Here is a 21,739-nt window from a genome sequence, read left to right on the forward strand (position 1 = left end):
AAGCAGCGCATGGTGCAGCTTTGCAGGTAGGCATACCGGGGTCGATAATAGGAGCGCTTTGGGTCGGTAGTGCGACTGTTGATGTTAGTTTCGCTCCCACAGGTTGAGAGGAATACAAAGGAACTAGTTATTGGTTTAAAGCATTCAAGAAGGCTATTAAGGGATCATTTTCAACATGCTATGGTACCCCTAAAGGTGTTGATTGTCCCATGACTTCAGCTTTGCGAGTATAAACTCCTGAGGAGTTGCCTCGGTTCACTGGTCTTCATTTAATTAACTTTCATGGCTGTAGTTCCAGGGTTTTCATTTTCCGTTAGGTTCAGGTATAGCTCGCCACCAGTCAAGGTCACATGACTGCAGATTATGCGAAGGCAGGTAAAGAAAGCACCTTCTTTGAGGTTCCCTCTTATAGCAAGAGCCTTTGCACCGCGGGGAGCTGTTACAGTTGATATTCCTCCTTTTAAGTCACTTGGCATTCTGTCATGATTTTCGATTTCAGATAGAAGGGACAGGTTGTCTAGTATCGGTTACGTCTCTACAATGCCCCAGATAAACTGCTTCTATGGTTTCGTCTGGCCATGGCTGGGTTTCACACACACTTACCTATTTTACAGGGGGGTATGGTTGATTGGTGGTGTTGCTAATTGTAATGGTCCCACTTGCAGTTGAGCTTGCTATTCATTAAAGGCATTGTTCAGGGGTGGATCCTTCAGCGGTGTCTTGGTGAGTGACTTGCGCAGGGGGTTGGGTTTGTGGGGCCTTTCCTTTGGAGTTGGGATGTTCGGTGTATACCTCGGTGTCCTATTTGGCGCCTGGGTGGCGTGCGCCATGACAATTCTGTTTCGTATTATTGCACTGAGCGAAGATTTCGCTGCTTGGCCAATAGGTCCTTTGGCCACCAGGAGTTATGCATGTGGCCCTTATCAATGTCTTATTGATGTATGTGCTACTGATGACAAATGGTAAAATGGTTGTCGGTTTTGGCCGGGGCTCGGCAAGTATGGTTTCATCTTTCTCACATAACACTTGTGCATTATCGGCCTAGAAGCCAAGTATACTTCACGGGGCTCTGCTCACACCAAAAAGGGCCAAGATCACACTAAGCACAGGAGGAGAGTGCGAAGTCAGTCATATATGGTGAACTATGAGAAATATGCCAGAGGTAGCATATATGACATCACAGACGTGATCAGTGATATTATCATGGTTCATCCTTTGTCCCTATATAGACAAAAGTTACGGACAGCCTCTGTTTTGCAAAGAATAGTTATTTTGTCTCCGCATGTGCCTCTTTCGCAGTACAGCGAGGTCAATTTTGTCTCCAACGCGGGAAAGGTGCGCCACTATTCAGTTTCCAAAGGGCTCTCGCTTTCGGCACCTGGATTACGTGCAGGTGACCTGTCTGTCTGGCTGTTGCGGAAGTTGATTAGTGTAATCGTCCCATTTGCGTTTGAGCTTGCTATTCATCAAAGGGAGACGTTTAATGAATGTTCAACACGTTAAGGTGACAGTCCCACCAGTTCAGAATGGAAGCATTTTCAATATGCTACTCAGGGAAGCCAGAATTGTGGCTTCAGTTATCTTATACAACTAACAAGCATTGTTAAAGCCAAGGGTACTGGTGGTTTTGTAGTATATATCCGGAGGCAATGTCAGAAGCCGCAAAATAACAGTCTCCCTTTGCCACCGGTTAACAGCCCAATTGTGAGAAAGTATAATTTTACGCTTACTCAAGGAATTTCAACGCAGAGAGGCACTGCGATATACTGAGTCTGCATTGTGCAATTGGCTACGAGGGCCTTCATGGGGAACACCTGCGGGCACCATATAGAAGCAGGTACCATGTACACTGGGTGGGCATTCCCCTGCAGCCAAGGGCCGGTATCAGGTATCTTCAGTTAAGACATATTCACCCATGCTTTAACCAGGGCAGCAGGCGGGTGGTGGTAGTTGTCAGCTAACAAGTGTGCTGCGTCATGGAAAAGTTTGGTAAACACTGCGTTGGTGCCAATGGTGACAGGGTATTTTCGACCTTTTGGCGTCCCAAAATTCAGGAAAGGGCAGGTATTTCCACACAACTTTCCCCTCTGTTTCCACAGACTTGTCTGCTCCCCCTGGGTTATCCTTCTGCGGGCTAGAACCAGACAATAGAAGGGGCATCTTTTGGGACTGGGGTCCCTAACACATGGATAGTCAAGCGCTGGGGTAGAGGTACCATGAAAGGCATGGTCACTACTGGGGTTGCTCCCAAGTTCTGGGGTCAAACTGGGTGGGAGCATTGAGTCTTCAGTCCTGGGGTAGCATCCAGCAACCCTTCAATCCAAGTAAGGGCAGTTAGCGACAGATAAGTATCAGCAAGTGGGTAACATACACTGGTTAGTCAGCGACATCGTGCCCCGGGGGCATACGCGCTTTACAAATACACAAAGCTGCAACCAGAAGGGTGCCAAGTGGCATAACCAGTAAAGAGGTTGTGTCTCTGGCGTTACAGCTTGGGGGAGCCAGGCCCATGTAGAGGTACGCCCGGGGGAAAATGGTGTGCTCCTTTAGGTTCCCATGACCTAGGCGGTGTGTGGCATCTCCCACATCAAATGTTAGGCACTAGATTACAGACAGTGCGCCCTGTACTGATTCAGGCAGATTCTCTAAGCGGGTATGCCTAGGGGGCTTCACCAGAGGGAGCCGAGCGGTCGAAATTCCTATAAGAATATGAGATGTAGGGCAGGTGCGGGGATGCAACCGTGCTCAATGTTCATACGCCTGTTATGGATATCCCTGTGCTCATTGATTTAGCAAGTAAAGGGACGGTGCCAAGGTCAAGTACTATCCTTCTCGCCCAAATAGCCTAGTTGGCTAGCAGGGGTAGGAACGGTCTCCTAACAAGTGAGCTGCTGTCCCAGAGATGGGAGACACTGGTGTCCAGCCACACACGGTGCTAGAAGGGCGGCAGCCAGTGTGATCAGCAAATAGGTGGGGCATTGTGAGCCAGGGTGTCTGAAACTGTCCCGCCATGAGTGGGACGGGGCTGAGTCATGTGACGCAGTGGAACTTTGTGGTGTGAGGTGTATGTGGTTGGCACAACTTCACAGGCATATAGGGCGTTTTTGTTTCTTCAGACACTAGCTGACCCAAGCTAACGTCTAGGGCTATTGGGATATGGATGGGGTATCGATAACCAGTAGGGATGTTCCCTTCCATCTAGATTTGCAGGAGGCTCTAGACAGGAGAGTTAGCGGGCAAGACTATAGCTATTTTGATGGGGGGCTCTGGCGGCGATGGTGGCCGCCTCCAGAGCAGTGGCGGAGTTACAGGGCGATCTGGAAGCAAATGGGTACCGATGGGTACCTCTGCCCGGCACCATAGGGGTGCCAGAGCCCAGGAGCCTCATGGGAGGTTCCTGGAAAACCGTTTTGGTGCCCCGTTAGTCCTTCGGGCGGTTGTGGGCCTGAACAACCGGGGGCTTGCCTTGCTACACTCCGGCCTGAAAGGGGCGTGGGTAATAAGGGACCGTGATCCGGGAAGAGGATCACAGAAGGGGCAGCACAGAGGGGTTTCGCTCCGGTGCTGCTTGGCTCATCAGGCGGGCAGGCGGCCCAGATGGTTGCCTGCCCTTGGATCGCCTGTAAGATAACCCACCATATTACATAACGGTGTATGTAATAAACCTGCAGCAGTTTTTTACCCAAACAAAATTTGTGTGGTGTGTTTTATTTATGCATAGAACATGCATGCTCTTATAATGCGCACTGCCACCCAGCAGGTCTCCTGGTGCTAAGCCCAGATCACCAGCGGACTGGCCCAACAGCTGCCATTCAGTGCCAAGATGCCACAAGGAGTCGTTGTGCGCTTTACAGATACACGTCTTTTGTGGTAGCTGCTGATTCAAGTGAAGCAGGAGTTGAATCGTAGAGTTTTCAGTTGTTTTCGGAAGGTGAAGTGAGAGGAAGTGGCATACCGTGGGGGCTGTGGTGGGTTTTATAATTGCTGTCATTTTGATGTCTTCTATTCTCTGGTTATTCTGTGTGTTCGCACAGGCCCCCGCGACAGGGTGAAGCCTGCGCCGTGTACACTGCACTGGGATTCTTTCTTTCATTAGAGTGCTGTGACAACAGTGACAATGATCATTAAGGGTGCAGTGTGTCACAGGGCCAAAGAACACTCCTCAGATCAGATGAAGCATTAGTCACTATCAAATTATAGTGCAAATCCTGCTGTTCTTGTACCCGCTGCGAGGGAGCAGGGTGGCAGCAGATGGCACGAGTGGGCTCTGCGCTCATTTCCCTCAGCTCGGAGACGCTGCTCGCGCCCGCCGCCCGCTCAGCACCGGGAGGGGCACGCGCTTCTGTTATGCCGATCCTTCACGGGGGCACGTTTATACACACCCGCTGCCAGCTATTAACCTGGCAGGGTGCTTATCATCGCAATGCGTGCATTCTACATTGGCATAGCAATCACGGTGCATGATTCTCTGATACTGAAGCGTGGGGTTTACTTCTGGCACAGTAATCGGCATTAGCATTGGCACAATGATAAACGGAGCAATTTAGACTGATATAGCATCCTTGGGGTCTAGTTATTTTCTCAATAATCTTCTGGCATAATTTTCTGACACATCAATCTGATACAGCATGTTATAAAAAACGTTTTACTTTTTGGTGAGGCCCTTAATAATAGTGAATCCATCTCTCTCTCTCGTTGCTTCTCCCCCAACAAATACCCGCCCGCACTTCATTTTGCTCTCTCCATCCCGTGCAACTCTCTCTTGCGCGTGCTTCTCCCATGCCTACTCTCCGCTGCCATTGCGCTCAATGGTGCTCTATTCCCCGTGTGCTTTCCCCCCTGCTATTTCCCTACACGCTCACCACTGCCTCCCGCCCACCCCCTTAGACTTTTGATATATATTTAAATTGTTTTGCAAGGTCAGGTAGCAAATTGCTGCCGGGCCCTTCCATCTTAAAAAAACAACCTTTTTCTATAGATAAATGTCATCTTTTTTAAAATTACTGAGCTATCTCAGATTTGTAAATTCAAAAAAGGCAAATGAGTATTTTCCAAGGCATGTACATGATTGGTGATGCGTGCCGATTGCATGATGCCTCCTGCATGCGCATATATCATCATGCATGCACATACCTACAAAATACTGCGTCATCGTAATTTTTTTTTACTTTGTCTGATGCTGCACATTTGACCAGACCCATTTGAGCTAGAAGCAAAATTTAGATTTTTGTTGAAATCTGCAAATTATACAGATGATGGGGATGTGTGGCAAATACAGTAAATCTATTATGATGTGAAAAACAGCACAGCAGAAGAGTTGTGTAACTCCACTGTCCCTGGTGAAATAGGAACATGCTAATCATAGATGAGGTTTGCACGAATATCTGGTCCAGAAGATGATTCATTCTTTCATCCTTCCAACATACTTGTCAGCATTTTCTGAATAGTACGCGTTAGAACTGTTTCAATTTTAATATAACTCCAATACTAATGAATGCTAAAAAAAAATCACCCGAACATTCTGACATCCCTGTTTTTCCAGCACAATCACGGTTTTAATTCATCTTTGCGAGCTAATTTCAGTAAATTTCAGTAGCGGCTGGTGTGCGGGTGGAGTGGCAAGGTGGAGGGAGGAGACAATGAAGAAAACATAAAAAAAACGTAAAAGGCCTCTCTTCTAATCCAAGTTATCGCTGCAGCACAGGCTCCAGACTCCCCTGGGCCAATCCTAATGCCGCTCTCATCTACCTGACAAAACATGAAAAGAGCGTCAAGATTGGCCTCAGCGCCATGAAGCGGCCGGCCAAACCGGCATGAGCACTCATAGCAATGCCCAAGACTCCTCCTTGTGTCTGTCCCCGCACTGGCCCCACCCCCACGGGTTGGCGCTTAGAACTTGAAAAATAAAACAATAATAAACCCATGTTATTACTGTTTTATTTTTCAAGTTGTAAGGCTGGAAGGGGGCGCGCTCCTCCGCCGCCACTGATAAATTATTGAGCATAGTACCCCCAGGGGCACCCCGCTTTCCCCCCTCCCCCAAATTAGGTTACCCAAAGAAGACACAAGAAACAGTTGTAAATGGGTAACAAATGCTGCAGGATTTATTACATAATTCCAGGATATGTAATAGGTGGGTTATCTTACGGGCGATCCAAGGGCAGGCGGCCATCTACTTCACCTGCCCCGCCTGATGAGCCGGGCAGCACGGGAACGACCCGCAAGTGCTGCCCCCCAAGTGATTCTTTTTTCGATCACGTGCCGTTGAAATTCTACTCACACCCCCCCTCTCGGGGCGGAGCGTCGCATAGCAAGCCCCCGGTTGTTCAGGCCCACAACCGCCCGCAGGCCTAGCGGGGCGCCGACCGGCTTCCGGGACCTCTCTGGAGGCTCCTCGTTTTGGCTCAGGCACCACGTGGTGCAGCGCAGAGGTACCCTTTGTACCGGCCTGCTTCCAGATCGCCCTGTAACTCCGCCTGCAACGAAAAGAAAAACATTAAAACGTTCAGCCAAAAACCCCACCCCACCACACCACGCCGGGTAAGCGGTAGGGAGGGTAAAAAGGCGAGGTGGGCGACAAAGAGGTCGCCAGTGAGGGTGGGGGAAGGCTAAATAGCCTTCCCCTCACACCTGGGCCCGGAAGTGACGCGCCTTGCGCGTCACCTCCGGCCCCCGACACGGAGGGGGGGCAACAATCAGGATCCCTGCCCCCGCCCCCCCCGAAGGAGGGAGTGGGGAGGGGTGACCGGGGCCACTAAGGCGCCGACCGCCGAGTGGCCCCCTGCGGGGGCCGCGGTCAGCGGCATAGTACCCCCAGGGGCACCCCGCTTTCCCCCCTCCCCCAAATTAGGTTACCCAAAGAAGACACAAGAAACAGTTGTAAATGGGTAACAAATGCTGCAGGATTTATTACATAATTCCAGGATATGTAATAGGTGGGTTATCTTACGGGCGATCCAAGGGCAGGCGGCCATCTACTTCACCTGCCCCGCCTGATGAGCCGGGCAGCACGGGAACGACCCGCAAGTGCTGCCCCCCAAGTGATTCTTTTTTCGATCACGTGCCGTTGAAATTCTACTCACACCCCCCCTCTCGGGGCGGAGCGTCGCACCGCCCGCAGGCCTAGCGGGGCGCCGACCGGCTTCCGGGACCTCTCTGGAGGCTCCTCGTTTTGGCTCAGGCACCACGTGGTGCCGCGCAGAGGTACCCTTTGTACCGGCCTGCTTCCAGATCGCCCTGTAACTCCGCCACAGCCCTGGAGGCGGCTAACCGTCGCAGCCAGGGCCCCCCACCAACCTAGCTCTTTACCTGCACCCTCTATTCACCAATGCTTCGCTTAAATCCAATAAAAACAGGTCCATGCCTATTTGGGAGAGGTGTACTCCATCCAAGTCGAAGTACCCCTTTACATTCCCCCGAATCATCTCATGGCGAATAAAGCCCAAACCCCTTTGGGCGGGACTCAAACCCTGTGAGATCCCTTATAACCACAGGCCCAAGACATGCCAGTGAGCTATAGCTCCTGGATTGTAGATGGCCCCATCTATGTCCCCAATCCCTAGACGCTATCCCAATCGGATAGGGTCTGTTGAAATAGAGGGGCCTGTGAAGATGTGCGATAACTATTCGCCCCCCAGCGGGAAGGTTACACCTATTCACAATCCTGGGCCTGCCCGCTTTGACTATTATGACGAGAAGGGTTACTTAACATTTGTACAGTCCCCTCAGATAGTTAACCTGGGGCACAGGAGTGCACCTCACTGCCAGCGCGTGACCATGGGCAAGGGGCGACTCTTGCCCCTGCCCACCATCCCTTATACCTTATAGGAATTATGCCCCTACGGATCCCTCAGTGATGATCCCTTAGGCATACCAGCTTCGGGAATCTGTTTGGCTTAAGCGTTGCGCGCTGTCATAATGTCCCCTTGTGTTTGCCCCGCTGACACCCCAGATATTGGGACAGCAGCACCAGTCTCCTGCAGCTGCCGTACGCGACCAGTGATTCCGGTGGGGGGTGCCACCAACCGCAATGGTCCTCCAAGCATTACGGAAAGCCCATTTTTACCTGGGCCTCTCTCCAATTGATGGTGATTACACCCAGCTGAAGGCCAGAGGCCCGCCTAAGGAGCCTATGCACTTATTTTGCTACCCGGCTCCCTTGTGGGAGGGCCACAGAGTTAGGGCAACGCGTGTGCTCCCAGGGCACGGTGCTGCTGGAAAGCAGATATCTGATACTCACACGCTGGTACCTTATCTGTTGCTAAATGCCCTACTGCAGGAAGTTTCCCAAGAACCGTAGACTTCGCGGTCCCACCTAACTTGATCCCATCACCTGGGGGGAACCCAGTGGTGGCAGGACCTGAATGGTAACTCCATCCCGGCGTAGCTATCGCTTATTTGTGCCGCCGAAGCAGGCAATGCCCCCTTAGTCTCAAGTTCTACCCCTAGAGGATAACCTTGGGAGCAGACAAGTCTGTGGGAACCAACCGGAAACTTTGGTGCAAATACCGGCCCTATTCTGAACGTAGCGAGTGCTGCACGGTCAATAATGCCCTGATGCCCTGGGGCTCTACGTGGTCTTTACCAAACTTTGAACGACCGCACACTTGCTATATAACAACCATACCACTCCTCCTGCAGGCCTAACTCTTGGTTATGGTGCCCAGCTCAGTGTTCTGCAGGCCAATCGGCTCAGAGGTAAACCACGGGTTGCAATCCGCTCGCGAGCGGCGCACCCGCCACCACTTGGACAATCACGCCGGTAACCTTGTGCCGTGATTTAGGCCCTAGTGATGCGCTATGTGGCGACCACTTATTCTTTCGCCGCTATGTCAGAGCGTCCCCAAATTCAATGCGATTGGGGCGCTGAGCTGCACCCATATCTAACCCATCTAGTGGCTCAATCCAGACTTCCTTTAGCCTTAGATAATAACTACCATTCTATCTCGGTTGCGTTGCCCTGCCCGACTAGGCACCCACCCGGGTGTCTAGGTTACAGTTAGATATGTGTGAGTTCCCCATGTCAGTGACCGTTGAAGGCGGCCCACATAAGCATGTTGGCGGGGCCAGTTGCGGGCTTAAGCATACCTCTTTTAGACTGTCGGCAGCGACCCGTGTTTAACTGTTACTAACATGGCAATGACAGTTCTACGTTAGGACTATCCCCACACTGGTCCGCCCCGCCCAAGGACTGATGCACCTGGGAGGGCGAGGCCGTAAGCAATGGGGGTGGGTAACGTGACAACAATGACAAGCGACCCAAGCCCCCTTTCAGCAAAAGGTTGGAGACGAGCGACACGTGGTCACGTGTGGTCAGGATCGGACTGCGCGACCCTTACTGTAATTAGCCCTCATAAGTCGCGCGAACTCGACCCCGTACTTACACAAGCCGGCACGGGGAGAATAGGGGATTCGTACCATATAACACGATCGCCGTGCCCGGCCACACGAGCACCGCACCCGATTAACCCTTGAGGAGCGGGGGGGATTAGTAATACCCGAAATCGCGTGATGTGGACAGTGCATGTCTTGGTATCATGTGTCCGCCTTATAGGAAGCCTGCAATTACATGATGAATAGTTATATCGCGCGAACTTGACCGGAAGGCATTGGAGCACTTTAACATGAGCACCGTATTTATATTACCTCTTCAGGCAGGGGGTGTTTACGACATTCATACCATATTACCCGCTCCCCGACCGAACCGCGCGAGGCCCGCACCAGATTCTCCATTGAGGTGCGGGGGGTTTATTAATGCCAGTAATCGCGTATGTGAGAATTGCATGCACTTGTATTATTTATCTTCTTTATAGGAAGCCAGCAATACATGTTGCATAATTATATAGCGCAAGCTGAAGGTGTTGGAGCGCCTTACCTGAGCACCCTATTTACATTACCCATTCAAGCACGGGGGGCTTACAAGATTCGTATCATACTAAACGATCCCCGTGCCAGGTCCATTGCGCCTGCCGCACGCAGCCCACTGCATGCCCCCCCACCCTCAACGGCAGCGTAGCCGACGGGAGGGGGGGCGATAACCTTAACCAGGGAGCGCCACATGTGTTGCACCTCCCGCGATCAGCGGGGACCCAGGCAGCTCCCAGCCGTGCAGTGCTGGTGTTTTGGGGCCGTGAACCCACGCTAGTCTCCTACGTGCTCGAGTATATGGAGCAAAATCTTGCGAGCAATGCATGCACTGGTATCATGGATCTGCCTATATAGGCAGCCCGCAATTACATGTTGCATATTTATATAGTGCGAGATCGACCTGAAAGTATTGGAGCGCTTTACATGAGTGCCCTATTTACGTTACACATCCAGGCACTGGGCGCTTAATTCAAAATACAATATTACGTGATCGAGTGTACCAGATAACACGAGCACCGCACCCGATTATCCAGTGAGGTGCGGGGGGTATACTAATGGCCGAATGCGGACGCAACCCCGCGGGCCGGAACTGGTTACCCTAAACCAACAGCCAACTCACAGGTTACAACGCCTACCTCTTGCTCCCGCTCGCCCCAGCCGCGTGGAATACCGAAATTCCTCAAACCTGTACTGAGCGCGAAAACCCTAAAGCGCCGGGCACTCGCACCGCCCATTCCGGAGCAGGGGGGTGTCATACTGGCCGAAATCACCGAGGATGGGGCGCACCACGAATGCAGATGGGCATAAAAGGATGGGCATGGCCCCCATGCGGACCACCCTGATTCATTTGCTTTTTATGTCAAAATGAGCGAATAAACTATAACTACTACTTCTACTAGTCCCTTTGCAGGCTGACTCGTCAACAGTCTGCATTAAATCACAAAGTAGAGACTGTTGATTTCACCCACGACCCAAAAAATTTACATCTTAGCGTCCAACCATCACATCATAAAAGTTGAATATTATGCATGTGCAGATGCAGATTTAAAGTGTATTGGGTTCCGAGTTGACAAGAAAGATTACAGCGATGTCACCTTCTATGCAGGCAATCCTTGGTCACCCCCTTTGCACAGCCCTTTCAGCGCCTTATATGTGTGATGGTACTAGTGTTTGAACACTACGCCCTCTAGCTACCAGGTTTGCATTTGACGTTTTAGTTAGGTAGGCCAGAAACCAGTGTAAACATCAGAAAAAGTGGGTGCAACATAAGTGCAGAACCTACTCTCCTACATGCGGACTGGTGCCCAGTGCCCATGAAGGCATGAATTCCTCTGGCAATCTCTTGTTAAGGATATCTAAATGACTGCACACAAACCAGTGCCGCCGATTTAAGCAAGAAACAAATCCCAATACCAAACAACATTTGGGTGCAAGAAATATGCCCCATAATACATAAATGCAAGAATGGTCTGGACTGAAGTGTAAAGGCCCAACACCAGCAAAAGTAATTAACGTCTGAGTGCATTTAGCATGCCCCAAGATGTAGCACAATTTAATATGGTTTGGGTGCACACAAATACCCCATCCCCAGTAACAGAAGTGTCTGGGTGTAACCGGTAAATAAAAGCAAGAATGGTTTGGGCGCAAAGCAAAAGTGCGGTTAGAGTTGCAGAATTGCTGCCCCGAACTGGAACTGTAAGAATAGATTGAGATACACTGAACATGCCCCATCTCAAGTAAAGGTAGGTAACAAGGCCAAAACATTAACCTACAGAAGGTGCAACCTCAGATCCCCGACGGTCTGAATCCAATGATATCTCAAACGTATGCTATCACGGCATAGACAATGCGTGCAGGCAGCAGTTCAGCATAGTAAAATAAATATGCGTACTTGGCTTAATGCTGCATATTGATATAGTGCGACTCGAACCGCAGGTATTGGAAATGCCCACAACACCTGGAATTCCCAGGCGGTCTCCCATCCAAGAACTGACCAGGCCCGACCCTGCTTAGCTTCAAAGATCGGACGAGATCAGGTGCATTCAGGGTGGCATGTCGGTGCGGACCGAAGGCTCCAACGCGGAATCAGCCAGACCGCAAATGTTCTGGAATCAGCCAGACCGCAAATGTTCTGCACATTTAACAGCGCGGTCTCGACCCACTGCACTGGAGCGCCCGCCTGACAAAGGGTCGCCAGGAGGGTGGGGGAAGGCACTAAGGCGCCGACCGCTGAGTGGCCCCCTGCCGCGGTCAGTGGCATTTCCACTGTCAATTACAGGAACAGCAGAATAAGTCACCCCCCAGAAGAGTTGCAATTCTGACAATTCAGGACCCCAACGTTCAAAGGATGGATGTGGCAGCAGGTATTTGTCTTTTTTAATTTATATTGAATTAATAAACAGCTTTTGTTGTGCTCATCTCTGAATTTAAAAACAGCACCACCGTGTGGCAGATACCATGTGGCAGGTACCGGTTCTGACTGTCATAAGTGCGGGTGCCGAGTACCGAAAACCACAGTTCAAATTAAACGATGGTTTTGCAAGTTCTAGGAGACTGCATGGGTTTGAGCTTGCTGTGGGAAATGTTTATTATAGTATCCGGTAAATCGACAGTAAAAACCCGGCCCAGCAGACCGTATAACAGGCCCACAAACAGCCCTCCCAGGCCAGCCCACTGGGCAGTGCGTGATTGCTCTGTAGGCCTGTCCAACTCTGGCTGTGGACTGGAGTAGGCATAGTTTGTGCCACCGAGATTCGCGAATTAACTAGTGTCTCGGACAAGGGAGATGCCCTATGAACAGTGCCCCATTATAGGCAGAGCCACAGGGCATAGGGTGGGGTGCCTCGGATCAGACGGGTTTCAGAATAGGCTGGGCACCAGAAGAGAGCACGCCTCACAGCAGAACACGCCCCAGAATAGATGGCCGGGTCACAGCATCTCTGGAAGCAGAATCTGTATTAAAATAGGGACGGAGGACAACTTGTGCCCCTGAACAGTGTTTCGGAATTGACATTTCCAGCCACAGCCCTGTCACAGGAGAGTGCATGTTAATATATAATGGCTGTTGGTGAGAGATTCCCCACTCCATGGGACAGAGGGCCCCAGAATAAACAGGCTCCCAAAGCACACTTTGTAAATTTGTTTTTATGCTTAGTGCTCTGCCCAGCAACGAGGTGCCCCTCTCTCAGGGCATATTTCGAGCTCTAACTAGTTGCAGGGCCTTATACAGTTACTTTGCAGCGGGTGGCCCCTGAAAATAGCAGGGGGGGGGACCTCGCTGCACCACCCACACGGCAGGCCCCCCGCAGACGAAGGCCCTAGCAACGGTCTGCACGAACGACAGGCGAGAAGGGGGGGGCTCGCAATGCTCACTGCCCCCCCCCCCTATGCAACAGCTGGCCGGGGGCCCCAGAGTCGGGTAGATTGGATGGGAGGCTTGGGGAACGAAGCCTCCGACCACTCTTAACCGTTCCGGTGAGGGTGGTAGCAGTGTGTATTGACTCCATTCCACCCTGCTGTCCCGCACGAACAGCTACCTGGGGTGGGGGGGCAAGATCACGTGAAACCCATCGTCGCGTGATGGGATTGATGTACCTTCTACCTCTTGAAAAGAGATGCACATCCTGCCGGCGGCGTAATCTGAACCCAGGCGTGGCTTCCAATGAAGCTCTGGGGATCACGATGGTACGGGACACGACAACGGGGTAACCGACAATGACCTGGTTGCAAATATGGGGGGCAGGGGAGCCTGCCCCAAACCCCCCCCCCCCCCGCCGAACCCCTTCTGGGCCTATGCCTTCCCCAGTGCCGTACACTCAGGTGCAGCTTCACGAGCAGGACCTCGCGCCGATCGGCCTATGCCCGGGGAGAAAGTGTTCCGCTGTGGCCTGGGGACACTCGGCGATAAGGAGCACCGGGGCACACCTCGGTCCTAACCACCAGCACTTACGAGCAGGACCTAGCGCCCATCACCTATGCCCGGGTGGAAAATGTGCCGCTGTGGCCGGAGGACACTATGCGATCAGGAATGCCGGGGCATACCCTGGTCCCAACCATCAGCATCTAGTGCCCTAAGCAAGGGATGGAGCCGCTCGATAAGGCTGCCCCCCCCAAACGGCCCCTGAGCGACCGGACCACTCCGGCCGAGGACCCCATTCACCACGTGGGCAGAGGTCCCCCTGAAACCGTTGAGATGCTCTACTCTGCAGCCACCTGCTGTTTGCCCCCCATGCCTGGAGGCAAAGGGAGAGGACCGCCCGTTAAAGGGAGACAATGAAATTGTTCCCCTCAGTTCTGCCCCCTGGCCCGTTAACGGGCTGCCCGTGCCGCCCGTATCTGCAAGTGAGGCCAAGGCCAAGCCCGGGGCAGAGATCCCCAGTGTGCAAGGAGCTACGGCGTACAGACAGACCCTCCCCTCGAGGTACCTCCCGGGGGCCCAGGACCCGATCGACAGTAACCACCCTGCCAGCTAGGCCGCTGGGCAACAGCAGGCCGCCGTCCTCCTCCACCCCCACCTGGATGCCGCCAAAATTTGTCCGTAATGTGGCCGGCGGTGGAGGGTTAGTGTGTCGTGTCCCACACAGCAACAATGGGTTGCACTCACCGCAAATTGTTCAAAGCGGCTCCGTAACCTGACCCGACACGAGGGACACGTCCAGACGGCGTGACGAGCAATGGCGGGGCCGAGATCACAGCGACGAGGATGACGACCGAAGGAGACTGCGACCGATCAAAAGGCGAGGTGGGCGACAAAGAGGTCGCCAGTGAGGGTGGGGGAAGGCTAAATAGCCTTCCCCTCACACCTGGGCCCGGAAGTGACGCGCCTTGCGCGTCACCTCCGGCCCCCGACACGGAGGGGGGGCAACAATCAGGATCCCTGCCCCCGCCCCCCCCGAAGGAGGGAGTGGGGAGGGGTGACCGGGGCCACTAAGGCGCCGACCGCCGAGTGGCCCCCTGCGGGGGCCGCGGTCAGCGGCAAATATCCCAGTTTGCATAGAGGGTCGAATGAACACAGAAAGGTGCAACTTTTTACCATCCCTGTGCAGGATTAGTTAGTTGCCCTTTATCAGAAAGCCATTCAATTAACACAGCTGGCATTGTGTGTAAACGGTGCCCTTTAGTGTCTCACTGTCTGTGTTTTCTAATTTGGTGAGTGCTGTCAATTGAGTCTTTCTGTGCCCCTCAGTGGATGCAAAGTTGCAGCTCTTCTTCATTGTCTGTGGAATATCCCAGTTTTTGGTTTTCAAGATCTGGTCATCCTATCGATGCTGGTGTCACAGGAAATCACAGTACCGCTTCATCCTTTCCTTGCCCTACTCATTACAATGTGAGCTGCGCATGCCTCCGCCAGACAGGTTTTTTTGCAAGCTGCAGTCCCCCAAAAAACCAAACATTTAACAAACACCACCCCTATATTATGCGTATATGAATGGCACACCTACTCTCAAGTAGGGGTGGGCAACGAATTCCACTCTGCGCGGAGTGCAGAGTTCCGAAAAACTCTGTGAAGTGACGCAGAGCGGAGCTTTTTCTCTCAAGCAGCTTGCCATAGGTAAATTGGCGGACGCCTGTGAGAAAAAAATCATGCTCTAGACCTCCTGGCGTGATTTCTCATCGTGGGTGGTCGCGGCAGGTCTCAACCACTAGCATTGAGAAATCTGCCATTCGCGTTGTGGAAGCTGCCGCTCAAGTAGAATGTCTACTCAAGCTGGCAGAAAGCAGCAGTGTCCTCTGGCAGATGCGAAGTGCCGCTTGCGCTGATTTTAAAGTGCGGAACAAACTCCTGGCGCTAAAAATCAGTGCGAGCAGCACGACTTAACAGACTCTGCCGCTGGCGGAACTCTGCGGAGCGTGGCTGAGTTTTTCTGGCACGATGCGGAGTTCCGTGGAGTAAAACTCAGACCAACTCCGCCCAGGCTTACTCTCAAGCACATCCTGTTTTGTTTCATTCCTCACAGATTATCAAGCTCAGCAAAGTGCTGGGGCACTTTTTTCGCTTTGCTCACACGGCCTCAGGTTTACGTGGGCCACAGTTGAGTGTCTCATTTTGATTGGAGGAGGGCCGTGTACCACAGCGGAGCCAGTAGGGTTGTACTTTTACTTTACCAACTTTGATTGTTTGCTTCAGGGGTGATATGGTGTGGATTGTGTACGCACAAGGCAGTCAGCATATGGTGTCCTCACCATAAGCGAGTGGATTTGTCAGTCAGGAGTTGTGGAGTAGCAAATGTAGCGCTCAGTTTCGGCCTATATGTAAACTCCCCTCCTTAAAAAAAGGAGCAGGGATCCTCTTTTCTCTTGAAAAACCAATGAAAAAAGATTGCAAAATAGAGAATAAGGAGGGATCTGGCTTTTAGTTGGTGACTTGAAAGCTGTGTTTTCATTGGGGGATTTTCGAGCTTGTCTCAACTTTATTAGGCTCCTTTGTCCAAGCGTCTTTTCATTCAGCAAAAAGCCATGGAAAGTAAAAGAGCTTACAAATGAACAGCTCCATCTCCAGCTCATTCTTCAGACGATAGAGGGAGAAGGATTGCTTCCAAGGCCTCCTCTTCAGTTCCTGAGGTAAATCTTCCTGATATTTTGTCAACCCATGAAATGAAGAGAAAGATTCAGCAGGCTCTTACCGGTACTTTGTCTGCAAAGCGATCCATTAAAAATAGAAGACATCATGGTCCTTCAAAACATATGGGAGGTGGCTCTTCGTCCACTTCTTCTTCTGATCCAGAACTTAGTACCTCACATTCTGGGTAGTAGAAGAGGAGGTATGTAGTCAGGTCATGGATCAGTTTTCCAGAAAGTACTACTCCAGGTGACTCACACGTTTTTTTTCCTGCAGTGCGACAGTCTCCAGTTTATCTCTTCCTCCACGTGAAAAAAATAAGGACTTTATTCTTTTTTTCATTGGGTTTATTTGTTGGACAGTGCTTAAGACGTTATCCCTCATTATGTCAGGTTTAACTCAATTCTTGCCATCCTATTGGTCCCACTTAGTGAAATCCAGAAGACTGTTCCCCCTCAGTACAGTAGATAAAAATGATTGAAAATGCCATGAAAACCCATTTGCTGGGATCACTTTGGTGCTCACAGTAAGTGCTTAATCCACTTACACGGATTAATTTCTCATTAAAGGCTTCAAATACTTGGTCAGTGCCATGCAAGAGGGGACAAAGTGTTCTGAATTTGGAAATGGAACAGCAGGCCAGATTTCTTTCAGACATTTCTTGTAATACCACCAGAGCATCTGCATTAGCTTCAAGGGCATCAATTATGTCACAGACCAATGGGTGTTGACTATCATTCACAGAAGTATTGTCATCAAATTGAACTCTAAGCCACCAGATATAGGGTGCGTTCTTAATCCTGTTTCCAAAGAACAATTCCAAATCAGATTCTCTATGGAAGGAATGTCATATTTGTTGGAGCAATCCATTTGGGGGAACAAGGTCAAGACTTTTACTCACTACCTTTCTTGGTAGGAAAGCTTCAGGAAGAATCAGTCCTAAGCTCGCGTCTGAAAACATTAAATATTCTAGGTAAAGACCGTGCAGTTCAGGATGATGTGTCTAGAGAAAGCAATCCCAATGGTTTGTCGAAAGACTTTCTGATTATACTGAACCTACTAGATACCTATCTTTACATTCATGTATTGCACAAGCGTGCTAGTTTCCTAGGTGGGCATTTTCCCAAGGAGGAAGTGGCGCTTTGGCTTTTCACCTATACCTAGGCAACTGGCTGATCACTCTCAATCCAAGGATCAAACCGTTCTGGATGGAAGAGCAGTTCAAAGGGTATTGCTAAATTATGGGTTCCTGGTTAATTGGGAAAAGTGTCAATTACAGTCACCTCACCATCTGTGGTTTTTAGGAGCCAAGTTTAGGACGTGTGGAAATCACATGCTTCCAAGAGCACAGATTTCTGAAAATGAAGATGGGTGTGAGAAATTTGGTTGTTGCTTGGCTGGGTAGGAGCCCTGGTCAAGCACTAACCACAATCCTTGTCAGGGTCGAGGCACAAGCCAACTCTAAATTAACCTCTGCTGAACCCTCTGGTAGCTTGGCACAAAGTAGCCAGGTTTAATCCAGAAGCAATGTGTAAAGTATTTGTGCAACACTTCAAACAGTAGTAAAGGTCCTGAGTCGTCGTCGAGGATCCAGTCAATGAGTTCTTGCATTGTGAAGTCCGGTATCTAGGATACATTGCGTAGTCGAGGCAATGCATCGGTTCCAAAGAGCTGTGAGGCTTCGATGCGAGAACCTGCATCGTCATCCAGGCCTCTGTCGATGAGAGATTTGCCATGTGAGGCCTGCGCCGGGAAAGCTTCGCACAGGCGGCGGTGCCAATGCAAATGCGTGGTCAATGTGTTGTCCCTGCATCGGGAGAACCCTCACAGCAGAGACAATGTGCTGGTTCCAAAGGTAATTCGTCAAACAGCAAAGGTGATGTGCCGGTTCTGCCAGAGATGCACCAGTTCTGCTGGATCCACAGATGGGCGAGCAGAACCCCTTCAGGCCCATTTCCAAGGGTTCAGAACTGGGGTAGCACCACTTTGCAGGGTAGAGCTCATAGATGGCAGAGTCCAGGTGCTGTATTCAAGGTTGTGGGAGCCTTTTGTTCCTGTGGCTCTAGTCAGGAGGTCAGTCAACTAGACCTTGGAGTCACCCTTAGATCCTGGGTTGAACAGATGCAGGTCCAGTCCTTTTCACTCAGACAAGAGAGTAGCAGAGAGCAGGTCAGCACAGCAGGGTTGCAGTCATTCAGAGCAGCAGTCCAGTAGAGTGGCAGTCCTTTTAACAGCACAGCAGTCTTTCTTCCTGGCAGAGTATCTACCGTTCCAAAAGTGCACTGAAGAGTTGGTGTCTGAGGTTCAATATTTATACCCAGTTGTGCCTTTGAAGTTGGAAGAAACTTCTGGAGTTTCCCTTTGAAATTCCAAGGTATCCTGCCTTCCCTGTCCTGACACAAGACAAACTGCAAGGGGTATGCAGCCCTTTGTATGGAGGCAGGATACAGCCTATTCGAGTGGAATTAGGGCCGTGCCCAGCTCCGCACTCCCATCCTGCTAGCGATGGCCAATCCAGGCATACCTAATGGCTGTGCCCAGCTCTACAGTCTCATTCTGCCAGTGATGGCCCATCTAGGCACACCTAAGCTCTCAATTGTGTGTAGCTGTCTAGGAGGAATACACAAAGCCAAACTGTCAACTGCAGACAGTCATGTGACCCAGAGACAGACTGCAGGTACTAAATGGCTAAGGCAGGAAAATGGCAACTTTTTAAAGGTGGGATTTTCAGACTTTTAGTTTAAAATCCGACTTCAACATAAGTTAGGATTTTTATTACAATTCCAAATGCACCAAACATTAACTAGTCACATATTCCCACTTGGAAATTACAGCTTATTAAATGTATTAAGGTGACTCCAATGTTATCCTATAGGAGAGGTAGGCTTTGTAGTAGTGAAAAACGAATTTAAGGGTGTTTCACTACCAGGACATGTAAAAATAAAAAGTACATATCCCACTTTTTAAGTACATTGCACCCTGCCCTCTAGGCTGTCCAGCGCCTACCCTAGTGGTAGCTTACCTGTGTTAGAAAGGAAGGTTTGGGCTTGGCAAAAGGTTTATTTTGTCAGGTCGACATGGCAGTTTAAAACTGCAAGTAGCCCTTTTGGTGAATGTTCACCAGTATACTGGATGCACAGCGTAAATTTTAGAATCAACACTTCACAATGTTGTTCACAAAAAGAAGACAATTCATTCCATTGGTTTATGCAGAAAATGTAATAACCAAAGAACCATGAAATCAGATCATTGTGACCATCTGATTACAAAGAGTGAAAACAAATAAAGTTCCAACAATGATATACAAAGAACTCAATTCATTAATAGTTCACAATAACATATCTAATACATGTTAGGAGTAGATTACCCAGCCCAGCCCAATGCATTTCGGGATTATATTCATCCCTTCTTCAGGGGACACTGCAATAAAAAAAATGTAAACACACAATCAATGTTTGAATGTTCAGTATTGCAATGAAAAATTGTAACAACACAATTAGCGCCCAGTCAAGGCAAAATGAGAAATGAACACCTGAATATGTGTTACGTATGGCAATGAAGAAAAATCATAGGGAAAAAAACCTTGCTAGTGCAAGACTGTTCGAAGGGAGATTGTGATCAGAATGGATATCACGTGTTTGTGAAGAATAAAACTGAAGTGAACAAGGAACAAAAGAAAATTGTGGTCTGAATGAATATAGCTTGATCATAAAGAATTGAACTGGAGTGAACAGGAAACACAGAGTCTTCACCAAACGGTACAAAAAAGTGAAACATGGTATTGCACGCAAGACCCTTATTGTGAATCCACTACGAGAATCATGGATACCAATATGACTGCCATGCAGATAGTAGAACTGCAAGTGTGTTTGATGGAAATTCACTGTGAGCTGTAGCAGCAGAAAGCAACTGTCAGCTGAAATCTAAGGCGACGGGGGACGGTGTCTGAACTGTGCAGAAAATAACAAAATGCACACTGTCATATCCCTAAATTCCTCAATTGATTGTTGTAACATGGTAAAAAATATGGCATTTACCTCGAAAAATATTAGCGTGGTAAATCCGTCTTCTGTTTCTAAATTTGAACAAAAATAAGCCACGCTAGCTTGAGACCTGTAGAAACCATTATATAGTACATCTCATTAGCGCCCTCACATGCCAGAAAACGATAAAACCAATGCGAAACCCCAAGTGACTGCTTACCACAATTACGGTCACTGTTGAGCTTAGAGTGAACTTCACTAAAGTTTGCTTCGTCACGCTGTTAGCCACCAAGCGTCTCAGCCCTACAAGACGAACCATGATACCTTACTCGAAATGCCTTGCATATATACGTGTAATTCATGTGCTGTGGCACCACTGTGTCAAATAACGAGAGGCTGCTACTCACCAGAACGTTTGTTAAAGCGCCACCATTAGAATCACCAATCCGCCGAATACCGTGTTACCCGCTGCGAAGAGTAGACACGGTTCGTGTGAACACATGTAAAGGTGCAAAGAATGCCCACGACAGTAATTGACGTACCCACATTTGTAAACACTGAAGAAAGACTATAGCCACACCCTTAGGCGCCATCTTGAACCGGTGAAAACAAAACAAGTTTCAGGCTTGTGAATGCCAAACCGTGATCAAAAGCTGATTGAAGGTAGGGAGAACGGGTGTACTCTTAAGAAATACAACGAAAGTGAGGAAACCACGCACAGTCCTTTCGATTAAAGCGAATCATAGCAGCGAAGACTGTTATACCCGCCTCAATAAACACAGAAAAAAGACTGAAGCATGCCTGGAGGCCAAATTGACTAATGAAACTGGACAAGTTGTTGCAAAAACACTCCGACTGAATGACCGCAAAGTAAGCCAAGCAGAATTGCGTTCCTGAAAAGAGAGTGGCATGGTGTAACGTGAAAAGAGTAAAAGAGTGCAATGTAACAGATACTGGAAAAAAATATAGGATGAACCAAACGACCCGCGCTGTTAAATAAAGTAAAAAAAACAAGGACTGAGGAAAATAATACGATTGCCATGCGTAAACCATATTTAAACAATCTACGGTAGTAATGTGACAACAGCCTGGTGAATAGATACAATGTGAAAAAAACGAACCCCATCAAAGAAAGCACAACATTTCCAATTTATCATTAAGACCACCTAGCACCATCGGCTGAAGCAATTTGATCCACCACACTTCCCATTGTGAAAGTAGCCTAGCATTATCACAACCTGTTTTGCCAGATAATGTTTCAAGGATGGTAAATCTCAATTGTGCAATTGTATGCTTGTGTTCTAGCCAGTGTGATACAAAATGAGATTTG

General features: G+C 49.7%; 1 protein-coding gene and 1 pseudogene across 1 annotated transcript in view; one reads left to right on the forward strand and one right to left on the reverse strand.

Annotated features, from left to right (window-relative positions):
• Positions 1-21,739, forward strand: part of PLEKHO2 (pleckstrin homology domain containing O2) — a 214,584-nt gene that overhangs the window by 104,314 nt on the left and 88,531 nt on the right. The window lies entirely within an intron of this gene.
• LOC146860640 (5S ribosomal RNA) lies at positions 11,813-11,933 on the reverse strand (annotated as a pseudogene).

This window comes from Triturus cristatus, chromosome 3_1 (assembly GCF_964204655.1).
Source record: "Triturus cristatus chromosome 3_1, aTriCri1.1, whole genome shotgun sequence".
In the NCBI taxonomy this organism is placed as follows: Eukaryota; Metazoa; Chordata; class Amphibia; order Caudata; family Salamandridae; genus Triturus; species Triturus cristatus.